This window comes from Schistocerca serialis, unplaced genomic scaffold (assembly GCF_023864345.2).
Source record: "Schistocerca serialis cubense isolate TAMUIC-IGC-003099 unplaced genomic scaffold, iqSchSeri2.2 HiC_scaffold_1417, whole genome shotgun sequence".
Lineage (NCBI taxonomy): Eukaryota > Metazoa > Arthropoda > Insecta > Orthoptera > Acrididae > Schistocerca > Schistocerca serialis.
In genome coordinates, this window is record NW_026047644.1 from 19895430 (window position 1) to 19904113 (window position 8684).

The following is an 8684-nucleotide window of genomic DNA, read 5'->3' on the forward strand; positions in this document are numbered from 1 at the left end:
AAGCATCGGAATCTATAACTAGTGTCACAGGAATGGTTCAAATCATAGACGGTAAGAAGAGTCAGTTTTCTTGTACTTAAGTCGGCATTGTGCCTTTTGTATTTAATTCCGATGCTATTTCTGTGTTTCATCGTCAATAAGAAGGTCAGAGGGATACAGAAAACCTCAAGTGAAGCATCGGAATCAATAACTAGTGTCACAGGAATGGTTCAAACATTGACAGTGAGAAGAGTCAGTTTTCTTGTACTTAAGTCGGCATTGAGCCATTTGTATTTAATTCCGATGCTATTTCTGTGCTTCATCGTCAATAAGAATGTCAGAGGGATACTATAAAACTGAAGTGAAGCATCGGAATCTATAACTAGTGTCACATGAATGGTTCAAACATAGACAGTAAGATGAGTCAGTTTTCTTGTACATAAGTCGACATTGTGCCTTTTGTATTTAATTCCGATGCAATGTCTCTGTTTCATCGACAATAAGAAGGTCAGAGGGATACAGTAAACCTTAAGTGAAGCATCGGAAACTATAATTAGTGTCACATGAATGGTTCAAAACATAGAGAGTAAGAAGAGTCAGTTTTCTTGTACTTAAGTCGGCATTGTGCCTTTTGTATTTAATTCCGATGCAATTTCTGTGTTTCATCGTCAATAAGAAGGTCTGAGGGATATAGTAAACATGAAGTGAAGAATCGGAATCTATAACTAGTGTCACAGGAATGGTTCAAAACATAGACAGTAAGAAGAGTCAGTTTTCTTGTAATTAAGTCGGCATTGTGCATTTGTATTTAATTCCGATTCAATTTCTATGTTTCATCGTGAATAAAAACGTCAGAGGGATACAGTAAACCTGAAGTGAAGCATCGGAATCTATAACTAGTGTCACAGGAATGGTTCAAAACATAGACAGTAAGATGAGTCCGTTTTCTTGTACTTAAGTCGGCATTGTGCCTTTTGTATTTAATTCCGTTGCAATTTCTGTGTTTCATCGTCAATAAGAAGGTCAGAGGGATACAGTAATCCTGAGGTGAAGCATCGGAATCTATAACTAGTGTCACAGGATTGGTTCAAAACATAGACTGTAAGAAGAGTTATTTTTCTTGTACTTAAGTCGTCATTGTGCCATTTGTATTTAATTTCCGATGCAATATCTGTGTTTCATCGTCAATAAGAAGGTCAGAGGGATACAGTAAAACTGAAGTAAAGCATCGGAACTTATAAATAGTGTCACATGAATGGTTCAAAACATAGACTGTAAGAAGAGTCAGTTTTCTTGTACATAAGTCGGCATTGTACCTATTGTATTTAATTCTGATGCAATTTCTTTGTTTCATCGTCAATAAGAAGGTCAGAGGGATACAGTAAAGCTGAAGTGAAGCATCTGAATCTATAACTAGTGTCACAGGAATGGTTCAAAACATAGACAGTAAAAAGAGTCAGTTTTCTTGTACTTAAGTCGGCATTGTGCCTTTTGTATTTAACTCCGAAGCATTCTCTGTGTTTCATCGTCGATAAGAAGGTCACAGGGATACAGTAAACCTGAAGTGAAGCATCGGAATCTATAACTAGTGTCACAGGAATGGTTCAAAACATAGACAGTAAGAAGAGTCAGTTTTCTTGTACTTAAGTGGGCATTGTGCCTTTTGTATTCAATTCCGATGCATTTTCTGTGTTTCATCGTCAATAAGAAGATCAGAGTGATACAGTAAACCTGAAGTGAAGCATCGGAATCTATAACTAGTGTCACAGGAATGGTTCAAAACATAGACAGTAAAAAGAGTCAGTTTTCTTGTACTTAAGTCGGTTTGTGCCTTTTGTATTTAACTCCGAAGCATTCTCTGTGTTTCATCGTCAATAAGAAGGTCACAGGGATACAGTAAACCTGAAGTGAAGCATCTGAATCTATAACTAGTGTCACAGGAATGGTTCAAACATTGACAGTGAGAAGAGTCAGTTTTCTTGTACTTAAGTCGGCATTGAGCCTTTTGTATTTAATTCCGATGCTATTTCTGTGTTTCATCGTGAATAAGGACGTCAGAGGGATACTATAAAACTGAAGTGAAGCATCGTAATCTATAACTAGTGTCACATTAATGGTTCAAACATAGACAGTAAGATGAGACAGTTTACTTGTACATAAGTCGGCATTGTGCCTTTTGTATTTAATTCCGATTCATTTTCTCTGTTTCATCGACAATAAGAAGGTCAGAGGGATACAGTAAACCTTAAGTGAAGCATGGGAAACTATAATTAGTGTCACATGAATGGTTCAAAACATAGAGAGTAAGAAGAGTCAGTTTTCTTACACTTAAGTCGGCATTGTGCCTTTTGTATTTAATTCCGATGCAATTTCTGTGTTTCATCATCAATAAGAAGGTCAGAGGGATATAGTAATCTTGAAGTGAAGAATCGGAATCTATAACTAGTGTCACAGGAATGGTTCAAGACATAGACAGTCAGAAGTGTCAGTTTTCTTGTACATAAGTCGGCATTGTGCCTTTTGTATTTAATTCCGATGCAATTTCTGTGTTTCATCGTCAATAAAAAGGTCAGAGGGTTACAGTAAACCTGAAGTGAAGCATCGGAATCTATAACTAGTGTCTCAGGAATGGTTCAAAACATAGACTGTAGGAAGAGTCAGTTTTCTTGTACGTAAGTCGGCATTGTACTTTCGTAATTAATTCCGATGCAATTTCTGTGTTTCATCGTCAATAAGAAGGTCAGAGGGATACAGTAAACCTGAAGTGAAGCATCAGAATCTATAACTAGTGTCACAGGAATGGTTCAAAACATAGACAGTAAGAAGAGTCAGTTTTCTTGTACTTAAGTCGGCATTGTGCCTTTTGTATTTAATTCCGATGCAATATCTGTGTTTCATCTTCAATAAGAAGGTCAGAGGGATATAGTAAACATAAAGTGAAGAATCGGAATCTATAACTAGTGTCACAGGAATGGTTCAAAACATAGACAGTAAGAAGAGTCAGTTTTCTTGTACTTAAGTCGGCATTGTGCCTTTTGTATTTAATTCCGATGCAATTTCTGTGTTTCATCGTCAATAAAAACGTCAGAGGGATACAGTAAACCTGAAGTGAAGCATCGGAATCTATAACTAGTGGCACAGGAATGGTTCAAAACATAGACAGTAAGATGAATCAGTTTTTTTGTACTTACGTCGGCATTGTGCCTTTTGTATTTAATTCCGTTGCAATTTCTGTGTTTCATCGTCAATAAGAAGGTCAGAGGGATACAGTAATCCTGAGGTGAAGCATCGGAATCTATAACTAATGTCACAGGATTGGTTCAAAACATAGACTGTAGGAAGAGTCAGTTTTCTTGTACTTAAGTCGGCATTGTCCTTTTTTAATTAATTCCGATGCTATTTCTGTGTTTCATCGTCAATAAGAAGGTCAGAGGGATACAGTAAACCTGAAGTGAAGCATCGGAACCCATAACTAGTGTCACAGGAATGGTTCAAAACATAGACACTAAGAAGAGTTATTTTTCATGTACTTAAGTCGTCATTGTGCCATTTGTATTTAATTTCCGATGCTATATCTGTGTTTCATCGTCAATAAGAAGGTCAGAGGGATACAGTAAACCTGAAGTAAAGCATCGGAATCTATAAATAGTGTCACATGAATGGTTCAAAACATAGACTGTAAGATGAGTCAGTTTTCTTGTACTTAAGTCGGCATTGTGCCTATTGTATTTAATTCTGATGCAATTTCTGTCTTTCATCGTCAATAAGAAGGTCAGAGGGATACAGTAAAAATGAAGTGAAGCATCGGAATCTATAACTAGTGTCACAGGAATGGTTCAAAACATAGACAGTAAGAAGAGTCAGTTTTCTTGTACTTAAGTCAGCATTGTGCCTTTTGTATTTAATTCGGATGCAATTTCTCTGTTTCATCGACAATAAGAAGGTCAGAAGGATACAGTAAACCTTAAGGGAAGCATCGGAATCTATAACTAGTGTCACAGGAATGGTTCAAAACATAGACTGTAGGAAGAGTCAGTTTTCTTGTACTTAAGTCGGCATTGTCCTTTTGTAATTAATTCCGATGCAATTTCTGTGTTTCATCGTCAATAAGAAGGTCAGAGGGATACAGTAAACCTGAAGTGAAGCATCGGAATCTATAACTAGTGTCACAGGAATGGTTCAAACATAGACAGTAAGAAGAGTCACTTTTATTGTACTTAAGTCGGCATTGTGCCGTTTGTATTTAATTCCGATGCAATATCTGTGTTTCATCTTCAATAAGAAGGTCAGAGGGATACAGTAAACCTGAGGTGAAGCATTGGAATCTATAACTAGTGCCACATGAATGGTTCAAACATAGACAGTAAGAAGAGTCAGTTTTCTTGTACATAAATAGGCATTGTGCCTTTTGTATTTAATTCCGATGAAATTTCTCTGTTTCATCGACAATAAGGTCAGATGGATACATTAAACTTTAAGTGAAGCATCGGAACTATAATTAGTGTCACAGGAATGGTTCAAAACATAGACAGTAAGAAGAGTCAGATTTCTTGTACTTAAGTCGGCATTGTGCCTTTTGTATTTAATTCCGATGCAATTTCTGTGTTCATCGTCAATAAAAAGGTCAGAGGTATACAGTAAACCTGAAGTGAAGCATCGGAATCAATAACTAGTGTCACAGGAATGGTTCAAACATTGACAGTGAGAAGAGTCAGTTTTCTTGTACTTAAGTCGGCATTGAGCCTTTTGTATTTAATTCCGATGCTATTTCTGTGTTTCATCGTCAATAAGAAGGTCAGAGGGATACACGAAACCTGAAGTGAAGCATCGGAATCTATAACTAGGGTCACAGGAATGGTTCAAAACATAGACAGTAAGAAGGGTTAGTTTTCTTCTACTTAAGTCAGCATTGTGCCTTTTGTATTTAATTCCGTTGCAATTTCTGTGTTTCATCGTCAATAAGAAGGTCAGAGTGATACAGTAATCCTGAGGTGAAGCAACGGAATCTATAACTAGTGTCACAGGAATGGTTCAAATCATAGACAGTAAGAAGAGTCAGTTTTCTTGTACTTAAGTCGTTATTGTGCCTTTTGTATTTAATTCCGATGCAATATCTGTGCTTCATCTTCAATAAGAAGGTCAGAGGGATACAGTAAACCTGAGGTGAAGCATCGGAATCTATAACTAGTGTCACAGGAATGGTTGAAAACATAGACAGTAAGAAGAGATAGTTTTCTTGTACTTAAGTCGGCATTGTGCCTTTTGTATTTAATTCCGATAAAATTTCTGTGTTTCGTCGTCAATAAGAAGGTCAGAGGGATACAGTAAACCTGAAGTGAAGCATCGGAATCTATAACTAGTGTCACAGGAATGGTTCATTCATAGACAGTAAGAAGAGTCAGTTTTCTTGTACTTAAGTCGGCATTGTGCCTTTTGTATTTAATTCCGATGCAATTTCTGCGTTTCATCTTCAATAAGAAGGTCAGAGGGATACAGTAAACCTGAAGTGAAGCATCGGAATCTATAACTAATGTCACATGAATGGTTCAAACATTGAGAGTAAGAAGAGTCAGTTTTCTTGTACATAAATAGGCATTGTGCCTTTTGTATTTAATTCCGATGCAATTTCTCTGTTTCATCGACAATAAGGTCAGAGGGATACAGTAAACCTGAAGTGAAGCATCGGAACTATAATTAGTGTCACATGAATTGTTCAAAACATAGAGTGTAAGAAGAGTCAGTGTTCTTGTACATAAGTTGGCATTGTGCCTTTTGTAATTAATTCCGATGCAATTTCTGTGTTTCATCGTCAATAAGAAGGTCAGAGGGATACAGTAATCCTGAAGTGAAGAATCGGAATCTATAACTAGTGTCACAGGAATGGTTCAAAACATAGACAGTAAGAAGAGTCAGTTTTCTTGTACTTAAGTCGGCATTGTGCCTTTTGTATTTCATTCCGATGCATTTTCTGTGTTTCATCGTCAATAAAAAGGTCAGAGGGATACAGTGAACCTGTAGTGAAGCATCGGAATCTATAACAAGTGTCATATGAATGGTTCATAATATAGACAGAAAGAAGAGTCAGTTATCTTGTACTTAAGTCGGCATTGTGCCTATTGTATTTAATTCCGATGCAAATTCTGTGTTTCATCGTCAATAAGAGGGGCAGAGGGATACAGTAAACCTGAAGTGAAGCATCGGAATCTATAACTAGTGTCATAGGAATGGTTCAAAACATAGACAGTAAGAAGAGTCAGTTTTCTTGTACTTAAGTCGGCATTGTGCCTTTTGTATTTAATTCCGTTGCAATTTCTGTGTTTCATCGTCAATAAGAAGGTCAGAGGGATGCAGTAATCCTGAGGTGAAGCATCGGAATCTATAACTAGTGTCACAGGAATGGTTCAAAACATAGACTGTAGGAGGAGTCAGTTTTCTTGTACTTAAGTCGGCATTGTCCCTTTGTAATAAATTCCGATGCAATTTCTGTGTTTCATCGACAATAAGAAGGTCAGAGGAATACAGTAAAATTGAAGTGAAGCATCGGAATCTATAACTAGTGTCACAGGAATGGTTCAAAGCATAGACAGTAAGAAGAGTCAGTTTTCTAGTACTTAAGTCGTCATTGTGCCATTTGTATTTAATTTCCGATGCAATAACTGTGTTTCATCGTCAATAAGAAGGTCAGATTGATACAGTAAACCTGAAGTGAAGCATCGGAATCTATAACTAGTGTCACAGGAACGGTTCAAAACATAGACAGTAAGAAGAGTCAGTTTTCGTGAACATAAGTCGGCATTGTACCTTTTGTATTTAATTCCGAAACAATTTCTGTGTTTCATCGTCAGTAAGAAGGTCAGAGGAATACAGTAAACCTGAAGTGAAGCATCGGAATCTATAACTAGTGTCACAGGAATGGTTCAAAACATAGACAGTAAGGAGAGTCAGTTTTTTTTTACTTAAGTCGTCATTGTGCCATATGAATTTAATTCCGATGCAATTTCTGTGTTTCATCGTCAATAAGAAGGTCAGAGGGATACAGTGAACCTAAAGTGAAGCATCGGAATCTATAACTAGTGTCACAGGAATGGTTCAAAACATAGACTGTAAGAAGAGTCAGTTTTCTTGCACTTAAGTCGGCATTGTGCCTTTTGTATTTAACTCCAATGCATTCTCTGTGTTTCATCGTCAATAAGAAGGTCAGAGAGATACAGTAAACCTGAAGTGAAGCATCGGAAACTATAATTAGTGTCACAGGAATGGTTCAAAACATAGACAGTAAGAAGAGTCAGTTTTCTTGTACTTAAGTCGGCATTGTGCCTTTTGTATTTAATTCGATGCAATTTCTGTGTTTCATCGTCAATAAGAAGGTCAGAGGGATACAGTAAACCTGAAGTGAAGCATCGGAATCAATAACTAGTGTCACAGGAATGGTTCAAACATTGACAGTGAGAAGAGTCAGTTTTCTTGTACTTAAGTCGGCATTGAGCCTTTTGTATTTAATTCCGATGCTATTTCTGTGTTTCATCGTCAATAAGAAGGTCAGAGGGATACAGTAAAACTAAAGTGCAGCATCGGAATCTATAACTAGTGTCACATGAATGGTTCAATCATAGACAGTAAGATGAGTCAGTTTTCTTGCACATAAGTCGGCATTGTGCTTTTTGTATTTAATTCCGATGCAATTTCTCTGTTTCATCGACAATAAGAAGGTCAGAGGGATACAGTAAACCTTAAGTGAAGCATCGGAAACTATAATTAGAGTCACATGAATGGTTCAAAACATAGAGAGTAAGTAGAGTCAGTTTTCTTGTACTTAAGTCTGCATTGTGCCTTTTGTATTTAATTCCGATGCAATTTCTGTTTTTCATCGTCAATAAGAAGGGAAGAGGGATCTAGTAAACTAGAATTGAAGAATCGGAATCTATAACTAGTGTCACAGCAATGGTTCAAAACATAGACAGTAAGAGGAGTCAGTTTTCTTGTACTTAAGTCGGCATTGTGCCTTTTGTATTTAATTCCGATGCAATTTCTGTGTTTCATCGTCAATAAAAAGGTCAGAGGGATACAGTAAACCTGAAGTGAAGCATCGGAATCTATAACTAGTGTAACATGAATGGTTAAAAACATAGACAGTAAGAAGAGTCAGTTTTCCTGTACTTAAGTCGGCATTGGGCCTTTTGTATTTAATTCCGATGCAATTTCTGTGTTTCATCGTCAATAAGAAGGTCAGAGGGATACAGCTAACCAGAAGTGAAGCATCGGAACCTATATTTAGTGTCACATGAATGGTTCATAATATAGACAGTAAAAAGAGTCCGTTATCTTGTACTTAAGTCGGCATTGTGCCTTTTGTATTTAATTCCGATGCAATTTCTGTGTTTCATCGTCAATAAGAAGGTCAGAGGGATACAGTAAACCTGAAGTGAAGCATCGGAATCTATAACTTGTGTCACATGAATGGTTCATAATATAGACAGTAAGAAGTGTCAGTTATCTTGTACTAAAGGTGGCATTGTGCCTATTGTATTTAATTCCGATGCAAATTCTGTGTTTCACCGTCAATAAGAAGGTCAGAGGGATACAGTAAACCTGAGGTGAAGCATCGGAATCTATAACTAGTGTCACAGGAATGGTTCAAAACATAGACAGTAAGAAGAGATAGTTATCTTGTACTTAAGTCGGCATTGTGCAATTTGTATTTAATT